The sequence below is a fragment of the Chenopodium album genome, chromosome 18 (genome assembly GCF_948465745.1).
Source record: "Chenopodium album chromosome 18, dcCheAlbu1.1, whole genome shotgun sequence".
Classification (NCBI taxonomy): domain Eukaryota; kingdom Viridiplantae; phylum Streptophyta; class Magnoliopsida; order Caryophyllales; family Amaranthaceae; genus Chenopodium; species Chenopodium album.
This window is the reverse complement of record NC_137851.1, coordinates 50424788-50440601: the sequence shown is the minus strand read 5'-3', so window position 1 is coordinate 50440601 and position 15814 is coordinate 50424788. Positions and strand designations below refer to the sequence as shown.

Genomic DNA, 15814 nt, shown 5'->3' with positions numbered 1-15814 from the left:
CTATTCTAGAACGTTCATAGCGGTTATAGATGTCAACCCATAACCCACTTCTCTTTGTCTTGGTTCCTCTCACTACGTCACCCCCTGCGTTTATGTAGGCCGATACAAGTGCTTTGTCTTCAGCTATGCTCCATGATTGGTTTTTCCTTTGCCCGGTGGTGTTGACATTTTGTTCGGAAACAATTTCGACATCAACATCGTTAATGTCTTCTAGATGTTGCGCCCCCACTAATTGTTCCACATGTTCATCACCACTCTCCTCTATTGGAGTTGCATTGCTACCACCAAAACCTCCCGGTGATTGATCCATGTTCTGAGTGAAATGTTCAAAAATGGGAAAACCCGGCATATTACCAAGAGATTGTTGAGATGACGAGCTACTTTGAGGAAAAGGGAAAGAAGGTTGATATTGTGGAATATTATTGACATTTATTGGTCTTGATTGACTATTAAACCATTGCAAAGCAGCTTGAAAATGAGGATTACTCAATAAATTTGGGTCAAAAAGGAGGATTATTTTGATTATATTGAAAGTTTGGATTATTTGGAAAATTCATATTATTCCCGTAATTTGAATTATTACGATCCATATGAAGGGTATTTGAAATTGAAAGTGAAATTTGTGAAAAAAAAATTTGTTTGAGTGATATTAGATGTTTTTGACAATAGATGAGATTAATGGGGAAAAATGCAAAAAATGAAAGTGTGTGAAAATATGGAAAAATTATACTCATTTTATACAGAAAAATTTTTTATGACCGTTGGTGTTTTTGGTTTTCTGAAATAAGTTACCGTTAACAAGTTATAGCCGTTTTAGAGATTTAAGTCACAAAAAATACGTGACCTCTAAAGTTGTGACAAGTGTCACAATTTAACTTGTGCATGCTTTGCCATTTGACCGTTCTTCTTTGACGGTTTGGCATTTTACTCCCAACGGTTACTTTTCCTTTTTTTTTCTTTTTCTTTTGTTTGCTTTGGCACGTGGGTCGGGGCATTGTTTCCTTTCCACATAAAGGAAATGCTAGTTTCCTAATCGAGAGAAGATCCTTTTAGCTAATCTAACATTCAAAAGGAAGCTAAAAAGTACATAAAAGGATGGCTAAAAGGAGAGTAATCCTCTCCATTGTTGATGCTCTTAGTAGCTTGTATAAGCAGCAGATGTGTCACCTCTCAAGTGTACAAATCCAGTAGAGTAGTAGTATATCATACTAAGGTTATAAAGATTTACAATGCATATTAAGCAATTTTGAGAACCAAAAGATTTACAATTTTGAGACCTAAATGAGAACCAAAGGACTAGCTATTCCTTCAAGAAGTTGGTCACAATGTTGCTAAGTTCATTGCCTTCATTATTATTATTTGTCTATTTGACCTAGTGTGGGGAAGAACGATGATGGGGAGAAGGATTTACCGACTAGAGTTGGGTTTCCATACAAGTGCATTTGACCACCTCAATTACCAAAATTTATTATCCTAACAGAGATTTCAAGGCATCTAGTTTATATAACTGCATTAGTGGGTCTCCAATCACCCCTAGTAAATTAATTATCGAGACTCAATCTAACTCAATTGTCTTACAAATCTAGAGAATTTGAATTAGCTAATTCATTTCACTTGACGAAGTACTTAAATTATCACACTTCTTTGATGAGGACTTAGTCGTAGTAATGTACTAAGAATAATAGAAGTGCTTGTATACACATTATTTTTATGATTATTGATAGATACTTGTGACATGAGAATAGTAAACACTTCATTGAGTTGTATCAAATATGCTTTAGGTTATATTTGGGATCTTTTCGAGAGATTGTTTACATATATGTTTGGTCCATTTGATGATTTAATTTTTGCATTTTGTTGTACTTGCTTACTTAATATGTTCTGTAGTACAACAAGTTACTGGATTATTTAGGCTAGTTGCCCATCTTATTGTTTGCCGCAACGATGATTTTGCAGTCAAGTTTAAATGCGAACCATGCTGCCATTTCTTGCACCCGGGCCTCAAGCCAGTCCACATATGTACTAGTAATGTATCACTGGACTCGAGCACAGATAGCGAAAAGAGCTATGTAATTCCAATCCCAGTTTTACAGGTTTCAGTTTAGAATTTTCATGATCACATCTCAGACATATATATGTTTTGACTTTATTTGTGATTTTAGTTTTAAAGGGCATGTTATGCTGGCACCTTTCACAACTGGGTGGCAAAGGACTGAAACAAATCTGTTCAGCTGGGTGACAGTCGAATCTGAGGTAGATCCTTCTCCATCTTTATTTGTCAACCGTATAATAATATCTTCCATGCAAAACCCCTCAACAAATCTGTTTGTTGCACGACTTAGACTCCGGTCTCCATCCCTGTGCACGCACAAAGAACAACTATCATGATGTTTTAAAACTCTTGACACTAACAGTCGAGGATTGAGATGCATACAAGAGACTTGTTTGAAGAGAAGCGCGTCATTTAGATTAGTCATAGCTCTTAGACAGGCCATTTATAAGGCAGGTGGTGGAGACGAGAGTTGATTTGTCAACCCAAAGAATCCCTTTGTCTCCATTGTAAAAAGTAGTAATAGCATAACATCAAGTATGTGCTTATTAGTTGATGTAACTAATAAACTTGATGTATGTGCTTGTTAGTAATAAGCAAATAAATCAATTTTATTAGTTACATATATATATTCAATAAAATAACATGTGGCTGACTATTACAACTAAATATAACCAAAAAAATTATCCTAAGTTATGCTGCTGATCCGTCACCCTTTCAAACATCTAAAGTATATCTACAAGAAGCATCCGACGCCTTTTCATATATAGCTAGCATCAATTGCACTAACTCTATTGATATGAGCATATGACCTCCTTCAGCCCCCCATCCCTGTACTTAATTTGATACCATTTCAGATTAGAAAAGTACGCGTTTTAAATATTTTTTTTAGCGAATGAATGAAAGCATATAGTTAGCAACATGAAATTGAAAGTGAAAAACAGAAATCAGAACAGTTGTTTGAGCAGCAAAACCTGCTTCCAAAGGCAGTACTAGTTTGTTCTTCGCATTTGATCTAAGCTCTGAAATCCTAACTACTCAATTCAATCAATCAATTAATCAAAACCAACCAGCTATATATAGTACTAGTAGTAGAAAGAGTAAATTAAAATGGTGGACGAGGAGCAGCTGCACCCCAACCCATTAGACCATGATGATCACCACCACCTCCAGCCACAGGAAACCCGTAACCACCTCCACCACCACCCGTAGTACCGCTACCTTCTCCTCCTCCTCCTGCTGCAGGATGATCAGGAGGCACCTGCACATCCTCCTGATGATCATCCAAGGGAAGCCTCTCGAAAACTGCATTAGAGAAAGAAGCTGCCATCAGCATGACAGGCCCAGAAGCGAGCAGCGGACCCACTACGCAGCCCCCAACCACCTGCCCTTGCCCTCCTGACAAAAATATGGACAAGCCTCCTGCTCCAGGGGGCGCAGGAGGGGGCAGTACAGTCCCTGTAATCGACAGTATCTCGAACCTCCCGTGTAGTGTGGCGACGCTGCTACTGTCTGCAGGCTGGCGCAGGGTAACATCCATGACAGTACCAGTACCACTGATGACACTGACTCCCCTCCCCCTCTTTCTGGCATACGCTGAAAGAGATTCCATAACATCTGCACCCGAAGACACCTCCAACATGTGAGATCTCAGCGCGTTGGGGGTGTCTCGGGTGACTACAATAGGTGGTTTAGGCTTGTTTTTGGATCCAGAAGGCCTGCCTCGAGGCCGTCTCATCGGTCCTCCTCCTCCTCCTCCACCAGAGCTTGTTGCGCCTGCTGCTGCAGGATCTGATCTGTCGACGTCTGCAGACTCAGAAGTGGTCTGAGACTCTGAAGGCTGGTTGTTGTTGTTGTTCTGCAGAAGTTGATGCAGATAAGACGAGTGCGATGCACCTGATCCCATAAGTCCATGTCCATGCCCTCCTCCTCCATCATAACCCGACATGATTCCCAACACATCTACTATTCTACCTTGGATGAATCAATCAAAACTATCAATCCAAACTAATCAAGTATTAATCTTTTTCGCTTGCTGATTTATGATATACATATATAAAACTTGAGTAGTAGCAGTAGTAATAAAAACGCACTGATCTGGTTTTTCCTCTTCCTTGTTTCAACAACAAGCTTGATCTTCACTCTACTCTAGCAACTTGTTAGATCTTCTACAACGTTGACAAAAATAAATCTGTTTTGTATTTCTTGCCAACTTGTAGTTTATTGCTTGAGCTTTGACCAAGAACTTTTTTTTTAAAAAAAATAAATAAATATGTTTTGATCTGCAAACTGCAATACTAATGCCCTTTGAGTTAGACTTTAAGCATCAAGTGAGCAGATCCAATTGTAGAATAGTAGCTAGTGTGTATATATTTACGCCAATGACGTATTTACATATACATACGGTAATAAATACAAGTATATACTACGAGCATCACTTGTTCGAGCACAAGAATACGTAATGCTACGCCGTAGTACCCACTATGTAACGGAGAATTATTTTCCCTTATTAAAGTAAAAGAAATAATAAAATAATACGAGTAATAATAAGAACTAGCTAGGGTATCATTTTCCTATGCATAGTAAGTATGATAAGGAGTTTTAATGGAGATCTCTCATCTTAAATTCATGCGCATAGGACTCAAGAGACCTTTATTATGTTTAGCCAACCCCGTTTTCAATAAATAAAAAAAAAAAAATGAACTTATATTTTATTCATTTAATTTATTGTATTTGGTCCCTTGCTTTTATTTGACCCATGTTTATTTTTATTTAATTTTAAGAATAAGACATTCAAATTTAAGTTAGTGTTTGTACTCTGTATTTCATTATTCTATGGTAAGTTTTTTTTTAAAAAAAAATAAAAATTATTTAATGCGTATGTGTAGGATAGTTGAAAATGTTCTAAAGGTTAAAATATTGTCAATCATTAACAAGTTGAATGTTAATTTCTTTTAGACTCTATTCTCTTACCTGTATTTCAAAATGTATGTTACTTCAGTTTATTCAAATCAACTCTATTATTACTACTATCTTCGTTAATTATTATATATACTTTGAAATTTTTTTATATCTCACGAATAATATCCAAAAATCATATATAATAATTAATGGAGATAGTATTAATATTCCATTCAACTTAACTTAGCTACATTCTAGTTCATCGTCATTTTGTTCAAAAGAATAGGGGCTAATCCTTATGTCTCTTGGAAAAATTTAGTAAACTAATACTAACAATGCTCAATTTTTTATTTTTTATTTTTTATTTTTGACAAGGCTATTGAGTAAAACGTTCATGTTGAGTACATTCATATCGGACGTGTTCAGTAAAATGTAGCAGTAGAAGTAGTTGTTAACTGTGATAATAGTTGTTGGTTGTATGTATAGCTATTAGCTGTCAATTAGCTGTTAGCTGTGAAAATAAATAATTAAGTGTGAAAATGGAAATCAAGTCTTAAAATATATATTTTCTTACTTAAAAATATAGTAGTATCTCAAAAGCTATATTAATAAGTCTATTATGAGGCTTTGTCAATATTTAATCAAAACTATTTTATATGATAATTAAAATTAAATAATAAAAAAATGACACTTTCCATCATTTTGTTTTACAGTACAATGGATACTTTCTCAAAAGAAAAAAGAAAAGAAAAAAAAAAAGTTTATGGATGCAAACTACATTAGATTAAGGGTCTGTTCACTTCAGCTTAATTTCAGTTCAGTTCAATTCGTTTCAGCTTCTAATTTCCTTCTCTCATAAAATATTCATTTCAATTCAGTTCAATTTATTTCAGTTCCAATTAGTTCAATTCAGTTCAGTTCAGTTCAATTTATCTCCAATCAGTTCAGTTTAGTTCAGTTCAGCTTAGTTTAGTAAATGTGAACAAGCCTTAAGTACTATCCACTTATGCAATATTAGATTAAAATAATTCAAGTGTTAAACTTTCATTTCTAAGTAAAATAATGTAAGTACTGTATATGTGTATACTAGTTTAACAAGATTAGTTAACATACACTTATAATTCGTAACAAATGAAATCTTGCCCTAACCACCTAATGACTACAACTATACAAGTATATAAATTGTCAAAAATAATGATCCTTCTTTAGGTTTATACAGTATTTACTAATTCGTACCAAATGAAATCTTGCCCGGCTCTAATCACCTAATGACATACAACTATATAAGTATATAAATTGTCAAAAATTAAATCCCTCCTTTAGGCGTATACATTATTATTACCTCTGTTTTATATTATGTGTAACAAATTTTTTCTTTCTTTTTTAAATTGTTATTTCTCTCTTTATTATCACATACATTATTAGATTTCTCTCTTCACTCAATACTCATAAATAAAATTTGCCTAAGAATCCAAACAAGCATATTTAGATATTAACTACCCATTCTATGAATCTATATTTATATAAATATTACTAAAGTAACAACCGCTGACGTCATCACTGTTTACGTGTCAGTGTGTCACTCTCTTATTTAATTTTTTTCCCGCCAAAATGCAAGGATGATGTCATATTGTTTTTTTCCCCCTTTTGAGCTACCCTATTTAACATTGTTTTGAAAATTAAATTCAAATTGAATTTTAAAATTTAAGTTTTTAACGCATATTACGCTATTTTATTATTTACAAGTAGTTGTTAAAAATATTTAATAATATAATTTAATTAAATCTAAAAAAAAATATGGAAAAAAATGGATTTTTGAAAATTGTATTTTCATATTTAATTAGAAAGTACTACAGAAAAAGTAGTTGTTTTCTCTCAACATGTGCTAAAGAGTTTATAATTTATTTTTTATATTAAAACCGTGCATCGCACGGGACTAATCTAGTATATATTAAAAAGCGTTCCTAAAAACGTTTATGTGCCATGTGACACTCTGCCATGTCATCATTCAAATATGAGCATATTCTAAAGAAAATGTCTATCTTGAGATTTGAACTCACAACCTAAAAAATATGCATTATTAGAAGTTTTACCGTCTCATCTATTGATTAATAATGCTTTTATACTCGATTCATAAATATATATATGGGCTGAAGATCTAAATATACATTTAATGACTGCGATTTTTAAAATATCTATTCTATTATTTGCTAATAATGCTCATCGATGAGGTAATGCAAACAAGAAATATTAACTATTGTTATATAATAATTTTATTTATTTAATTATTTTGATAATAATTATGTCTTTATTTTCATATTAATTATAAATTATATACAAAAGACATGTTTATATAATTAGTAGTTGTTCCATAAATAAATTATTTAAAGGTTAAATGAAAAACTATTATATAAATAAACAATTAATGAATAAATAAAATAATATAGAATGAACCTATCTATTCAATTATAAGTGTTCAAAGCAATAACCCGGGACATCGCCCGGGTCACACTAGTTTATTATTATATTTTGTGATTAATTTTGAAGAAATAGATTTAATGAGAAAAAGGAGTGAAATGAGGAAAGTGTATAGAGACAAGAAAACACAAGGCAAAAAGCCAGGTGGAAAAGGGAGCAAGGCGTGTTCACGTGCGGTCAAAAAGTCAAAGGAAACAAAGAGAGTGTTGAGGTGTCAGACCACGTGGAGCTTGCCGGGACATTGGAACTTGGTCAAGATCTTGATCATCCTCCCATCTCATCACTTTTACCATTTATTTTTAATTCATTATGCCACACCCTCCATGTTCATTGCATCTTTACCCTTTCTAGATATGTAGGTTTTCCTAAAAAAAAAATGTAGGTGCATTCACGACAAAGTTTATGTATCTAATTTTTAAAGATTCTACTGAGAATATAATAGACATATTAAATATCTCGTTCATATTAATAAAGACAATATACAATTATATATATATATATATATATATATATATATATATATATATATATATATATATATATATATCTAATACTTGCTTTTTTGTTGTAGACTGTAGTTATACTTCAATAAAGTCTTAGCTCACTTCAAAGTTTATTTTTTCAGCTTTTGTTGTAGTTATACCTGTATAATGGTGGTTTGGGGGGACTGAAATTATACTATAAAAGACTGGATCAAACTAAGTAAAACATTTATTTTAATATTTGGTGCAATTTTAGTATTAACTGTATTGTTTTTCTTCGTTAAAGTTTTCTCAAATCTCAGATTTTTAATTTTTTTTTTAATTTTATATTTGATTTTCTTTTAAAACTCCCCCTTTTTTTTTTTAAGTGCTCTTTTGTTCCCTCAAAAAACTTTACTCACCTTTTTCTAAACTCTTGTAATTGATGGTTTTCTTATGTCCGTTTTTTATTTTTTATTTATCATACGATTCCTTCAAACGATTCATATTAACTTATCCTAAATTATTTTTAGACTAAAACTTCGTTGTTTGATGGTGCAATTTTATTAAGGACGGAGATGCCGAGATAATAGTCGTTAAAGTCCCTATAATAAAGTGAATGTACTATGTACCTTTCCTACACTTTAAGTAAGCTGGCCTGCCACCTTATTGGATTATAGATAGGCATGGAGCAAGGCCTTGGATAAGGGTCATAGTCTTCATCATATAATGCAAGCTTTGGAATTATTCGAATTTTCACATCTAATATGCCAAAATAATAAATAATAAAAAATCCGTAACACACATAATTAACCATACTATTTTTAGAGATTGGTTTTAGAATGTTGAAAGGGGAAAGAGGAGAGATATTGAGACAAGACTTGTGGATGGGGTTAAATTTGACTTTAAAGACAGTGAGGTGCCACGCCTTCAAGTGTGGGAAACAAATCAGGTTTAGACTTGAAAGCACTAGTACAAAGTAACTGGGTTTTACCATAAGTTTTAGCATCCATCCAAAGCCATAATAACCGAGGAGTTTTTGTCTTCTTCCGTTGCTAAAATATTGTCTTATTTTTTTAACAGATCTAACACGATATTTAAAAATTATATTGTCTCATTTTTTTTTAAACAGATCCAACACAATATTTAAAAATTTAGGATTTAGGGTTTTTGGAATGTAGGCTCTGATAATATGTCAAGAATGAATTTTCCTTGTGTTATATTACTGCATTCTCAAGTATATATACAACCTATATTAACATATATGGCCTTAATACATTAACCCATTAACTAGTGTACAATATAAAGGCTTAAGAATAAACATTAATTCATTAAACAAACTTCTTAAAATGAAATTAAATTGAGAATTTATAAGAAAATCATGCACAAATTCACATTCAATCAAATCTCGTCCATCGGCCTTGAAAACGGGAAATAAAGGAGAATATGGGATGAGTATGCTATTAAGGCGCAGCGGCAATGAATAAAACTATACAAGTGGCGATGCATGTTGTCCGACAAAATGAATCCCTGTGATTTGGTTTATTTTGCACATTTTTATAAACCAACTTTATAAGCAGTCCCTATTTTTTTACTTTGTCGTATGCGGAAGTGTAATCAGGTGGGGGTATCCTCTTGACTTTGCATCTTCCTAATTGGCTATTTTAATCATCATTAACTACCATCATTAGGAGATACCTAATGCCCTTTGAATTTCATCATCATGCATTGCTTCTACCCCTCTACTATAACCGTAATTTCCGTGTTTCCACTTTTCAGTAGCCAACCCTTCTACAGTTTCAGTCTGATGCAATTACCACTCGTGTCGTGTTGTCTTTTACAAATGAACACTACAGTTTCAGTTACTTGCGAAATTATAGCCCACACGTACAAATCAGCCACGCGTGTTAGGATCCTCCATTGTGCAGATGCTCGGCCTGCAATATGGTAGCATAGGAATGGCATACAATATTGAACATACAATGAGAGGGGGTTGGTCAGCTTCTATTACATGGTGATGCACATACAATGAGAGGGGTAGGTCTGCTACACGTACATAACACTACACATAGAACGATAACAGCAAGAACATAGCTTACAGTGAGATCCACTCCTGTTAGTCCGGAACACAATATACACCTTCTATTAGAAAATGAGTTAACTTCATCTAATAGAGATGCAAAAATGCAAACATCTGAAAGATTGAGATCCTAAAATTGTATTCGTAAGATTTAGGGTTTTCCAACAGTTGCGACTTTTTTTGACAGAATTTGGAAACATCAAGAGTCGCAAATAGGGGTCCTTGTACCTCTCAAAATGTTAAGACAGTGCATAATGCGGCAATGCCATCAGGGTATAATTCTCAAATCTCAATCATTCTCATTCCATCATCACAAGGGAGTAGGGCCACATATTCATCTTCAGCATCAGCAGGGTTCAGGCCTCCATAAGCATGTGAGCCTGTTTCTGTTTTTGTGTACAACTTTCCCTTTTCTTCAATTTACCTGCTTTCTTTTTTGTTCCTTTTTTTCATGTCTAATACTTCTACTTTAGTGTTGAACTTACACACAATAAGAGAGAGTAATTGTGATAAAAAAAAAAAAAAAATGGGGTTTTAAATCTCCCTTCAACCCAGCCCTGTCAATCACTTGAAGTAAAATTGCTACGGAGCATATTGGCATCTATACCTCCTATTAACTCGAAAAGTAACATATTTTTCTTAGCAGTCAGGCTAACAATTATAGTTAAATCAACCACTTCTAACAATAATTTATATTGCAGAGGGGAGATGATCAGTAAACTCCCAGATATCTCTACTAAAGGCAACAAGAGCCTTCCAATACTATACTTATCATGGAGAAAAATCCCAAAACATAGTCCCAGTTGCATAACCAATGACTAACATCCCACTGACAAACTTTATGCCCTCCTAATCCAATCTTTGAAGACACGACTGTGGCTTTATATAAACAGGATCACCACATGAAGAAAGGAGCCAAAATAGGCTTGGTTTCTTCCTGTGAACATTTATGTGCATCAGATGTTAGTGGCAGATATATAGTTGCCAGTCCAAAGTCATAAAGCAAAAATAGGTCATATACCAGTCACAATATTATCATTATTCAACATATGTGAGCCTATTGATGAGGTTCACAAAAGTTTCAAACATGAGAAGCAAAACCTATTAAAGGCCCCTAAGAATAAACACTAATAAAAATGAAATTGAGGGTGTGGAAGGCCTATTTTGCATTTTCTCCATCTCCGCATCAATTTGTGCATACATAATATACTTGTGAGAGATGCAAAACAGAAAGCAACTCAACTATGCTGCAGAAAGGGATCATTGCATCCCCATCTCCAACATACAGGAATACAGTAATTTCTTCCTAGCAGCTCATCTCAGTCACCAAGTCACAATTACAAAACACTAGATAAAAATCAGCAAAGGCCTTGATTTCTTTTCCATTCTCTATCCATCTCACCAAATCCACAATTAACCATAGGCCATAATCTTCTTAGTATCGTAAGAACACTAAAAACTTAAATTAAGCAGCTCCCACCCCCACCCCACCTCTCAAATAGTCTGCCAAGGGCCCAAGATCTCACATTTCTAGTCTTTCATACAACCTAATAACGCCATTCAACTCAAGTTTTTTGCACTTGCTGATAAAACAATATGCAAGGTTCCACTACCATAGCTTAAGAAAGGGGAAGACTGCAGGGGAAGAAGTAAAACAAATGAGGGAAAATATTCCTACAGTTAAAAAAAAAAAAATAGTTTTTAGAAGTAAAAATAAAAAACCTATACATATAGGAATTTTTTGGGTAAAAATCTAGTAATGTCAATCAACAACATTCACCCAACAAAGAGGGACTTAAAGTCCTCAACAAAATTACCATACACCACCAACCCTTATTAAAAAATAAAATATTGTTGAAGCTAAATCATAGAAATGATGAAAAGGGGAGGCAGAGTTCATATTGAAAGTAATTCACCTTCTCATCAATCAAAGAAGTAGGGGGTGGGGTTCATACTAGTCTATACTTGAAAAGGACTATAACTGCCCATTACATACATATTTGTCTCTTTTAGATTCTAGTGTGAGGAGAGTAATAAATACTGAAAGGTGAAAAAGATTCATGTTATTGCAAAAGAATGGCGAAAAACATTACTTTGCATCTTTTATATAAAAGTACATAAAAGTGAGAGTGAGGGATAGCTCAAGTGGTTAGAGCTCCCTTCCCGATTCCAAGAGATCTTGGGATCAATTCTCAACACTTGCCCTTGTGGCTCTCTAAACACCAAAAAAAAAAGTACATAGAAGTGAACACTGAACTCACTAAACTCACTGAACTCACTAAACCAGTTTGAGTGTTTACAACTTACATCTACCTTCATTAACTCAAGGCCACGGACTTTATATGACCGACTAGTGGTCTTATATGGTTCCATACAACACTATATGACCCTAAGATGCATCCATTGCATCCCCTACAATCCTAATAGTTTTCAACACTAGGTTTTGAAACCTTTGAAATGGGTTTGGTTGCTTGTATTAGCCTATAGTTCTGGACAATTTTTTACTTTTTTGACCCCGAAAAGAAAAGAAGTCAAGGTATTTCCCATGGCCCCACAAGGTTGGAATTGTCTATTTAGCCATATACGTATATGCCTCCACTCATAAACTTAAGGTCACCATAGGCTTTTAGTAGATGTATATGAATCCAAATAGGCAAATAGCATTATATACCATCTCAAATTTTTTTGACATCAGATCAAAATCCTCCAAAATTGGCTTGATATCGTGTATTTATAGTTCTTAAGGGATGGAGGAGGATGATTTTTGTGGAAGTCGACCCCCATTTATGGAATTAAGGCTTTGATTGATTGATTGATATTGTGTATTTATAGTCTTCAAATTTGACTTTCAGAGATCATTTGGGGACCCGACCAGATTATGCATCAAGATGATTCTCAGGTTCCTTGGACCTACTTGGTGTCCCAAACTATCTCATTCATGCCTTGCCTCACTCTTAGTTATCATGTCTTAAGATGCCTTGTAATGCCTTGGCTTGGCCTTCCCAAATAATAACCCATCAAAGTTTCACATCAGATCTTCAATAATAATCTATCCAACACCTTTACTTTAACCCCGAAATATGTAGCAATGGAATAAGGTGTCCTAAACATACGAGTAAAATACAGCCTTCCAAGTTTCCAACCTTTAATATCTGCCAAAGAAACATCTCAATGAATTCTAGGAGAATTCTAGACCTGACTTGCCTAAGATAAGAGGACAACTTAGTTCCAGACAAACCCTTCTGGCACACACTTGGCCTTGAAAATCCTGTTGCTCATACACCAAAGCATGGAAAAAGCAAGCCACTTGAAATTATTCTTTCCTTAATCTTCCACTATTAAATTTCTCAAATGAATTGGATCAAACACAAAAGACAACCACAGTATTTCCCAAAGATAATAAACCTCATCCAAATGTATTTCACTACTAAAGCATATAAAAATTGTATACTTGGTAGCTAGAGTCACCAGCACTAATTTCAATTTCAAGTAGTCTGGCACTCAAGAAAAGTAGCTGACTGGAAAATAAAAAAAATAAAAAATGAAAACATATTCACCACGTAAACAAATCAACTTCAATAGATCTACAAGATGGATTAATACACAAGTGTTGAACAATGCAATGTTCAGATATTATATTTCCATACATGACCTAGTAATGTCAAAATATACTTCATAAAGAGCTTGATTAAAGCTTGCATAAAACTTGTTAAAACTTGAACCAACATCATACAGCAACTTTTAAGTTTCAACTTTTAAGTCAGATCTTGTAACACAGTAGTGTTTATCCTCCCACCCCACAATGACAACCGAGCCATACTAATGTTATAGATTAATCTTAGGAGGGGCAATTGGAAGTCTAATACTTTAGGGTTAGTATAAATAGGGGATAGTATATGTTGTAGGATGTCATGTGAATTGTGAGGAAATATGTTGAGTTGTAACCTCAAGTTACTAGGAGAGTGATAACCTACAGTTATCAAGAGAGTGATAGCCTTAAGCTATTAATCTATCCTTTTGTATCCAAATCCTGCCATTATTAATCAAAATTCCAAGCTTTCATCTCATATTCCATATAGTATACAAATCTGAAAATCAGTCCATTATACCTAATCATTCCATCTAAGCATAAACCGATGCACAGATAAACACAGCAAACTGCTCTCAACCTCAGCAAAACCTTCTCAGTTTAAAACTTTCCAGAATTTTGTAATACTAAGCACAAGGCCCATTTCTACGTACAAGTTACATTCAAAGTATGTGTGAATTTTCAACCATCAAGAGCAATGTAGTATTGTAGTCTAGACATCTTGAACAGCATGTGATTCTAACTCCTAATAAATAATTCAACAAAACAACCCCTATTGTAATAGAAGCGAGTACAAACATGCACATTATCCTGTACCAGAGGGGCTATTTAAACCTGGTCATTATCCAATGAGTTCACACACAATTGTCCCATAACTGTATCTAGAGTCGAAGTATCTTCAAAATAAGCCCCAAAGTCACACAAAAGGGTTAAGAAAATCTTTTTAAATCCCACTTTGGTGCTCCACCAGATGTATTACATCTTTTTATTATGGTCCATAGAAATAGGCCTTTTTTCTAAAGGTGCAAAGCAAAGTTGCTGGAACTTTTGGCTACTTTTGGAAAACGGAGGCTAGACATTTCAGCAATCATATTTGACTTTAGCTACTGTTGGAAAGTAGCTAATTTTTACAGTAAGGCAGACAGATATAAGCTAAATAGTTTAGGTTCTCTGACTAAGTTGCTAATTTTTTTCTTTTATATAAAAAACGTTGCTAGACAGATTAGTTACTTGGTCAAAGTAACTTTTTTTTTTTTCTTTTTTGGAATAGTAGTCAAAGTAACTTAAAGGTTCAGCAACTTTTGTTTAATCAATCACTGAAAAGTTCAGCTGCTCTATGCTATCTTTCAAAGGATGAAAGGCAGAAACCCATTCTCTATAAAACCTTTGCTTTCTTGCACTATCCAGAAACTCTTAAACAGTTGGAAGAAACAGGGTAAAAAAAAAAAAAAAAAAAACATGGGGCAAGGGCTGTTTAGAAGAAACTGAATCAAAAATATAGCATGGCATTCACATACTCACATTTTACATCACATCACCCCTAAGGAGAAAATATTGTTTCGGTTCAAAAAAGCAACCACAAAAAGAACCTCGTCTCATACAATATCAGCAACACAAATTGTGCCACATTGTCCCTTTAAGCCTTCAGACCGATCTAATAGGCTATAACTCCATAGGACCATAGCCAAAAATCTTACCATTTCTCTCTTACCAATATTCAATCAATCAATCAATCAATCAAAGCCTTAATCCCAAAAGTGGGGTCGGCTAACATGAACCAAATTTGATTATTCCGTGTAGTCATCAACATAAATCTTTCTCCTCCATCCCTTACGATCCAAAACTTCATCCTCACGTAAATCCATGCACTTCATATCCTTCCAACCAAGTCATCTTTGGTCTCCCTCTTCCTCGTTTAATCCCTCCATGGTCCCACTCTTCCACTCTTCGCACCGGTGCACCCTCGGGTCTCCGTCTTACATGTCCAAACCAACGCAGACGATTTTCCCTTAATTTATCTACAATGCCCGCCACACCTACTTTCTTGCGAATAACCTCATTTCTGATTCTATCTCTTAAAGTGTTTCCACACATCCACCTTAACATGCGCATTTCCGTAACCTCCATCTTTTTAATATGCTCTTTCTTAGAAGCCCAACATTCTGTACCATAGAGCAACACTGGTCTTATGGCAGTCCTGTAGAATTTTCCCTTCAACTTTAAGGGAATGCTGCGGTCGCATAACACTCCCGTGG

General features: G+C 34.3%; 1 pseudogene; it reads right to left on the bottom strand.

Moving 5' to 3' along the window:
* Positions 1–3155: 3155 nt before the first annotated feature.
* Positions 3156–4421, bottom strand: LOC145592328 (AT-hook motif nuclear-localized protein 29 pseudogene; annotated as a pseudogene).
* Between the last annotated feature and the right edge of the window lie 11393 nt (positions 4422–15814).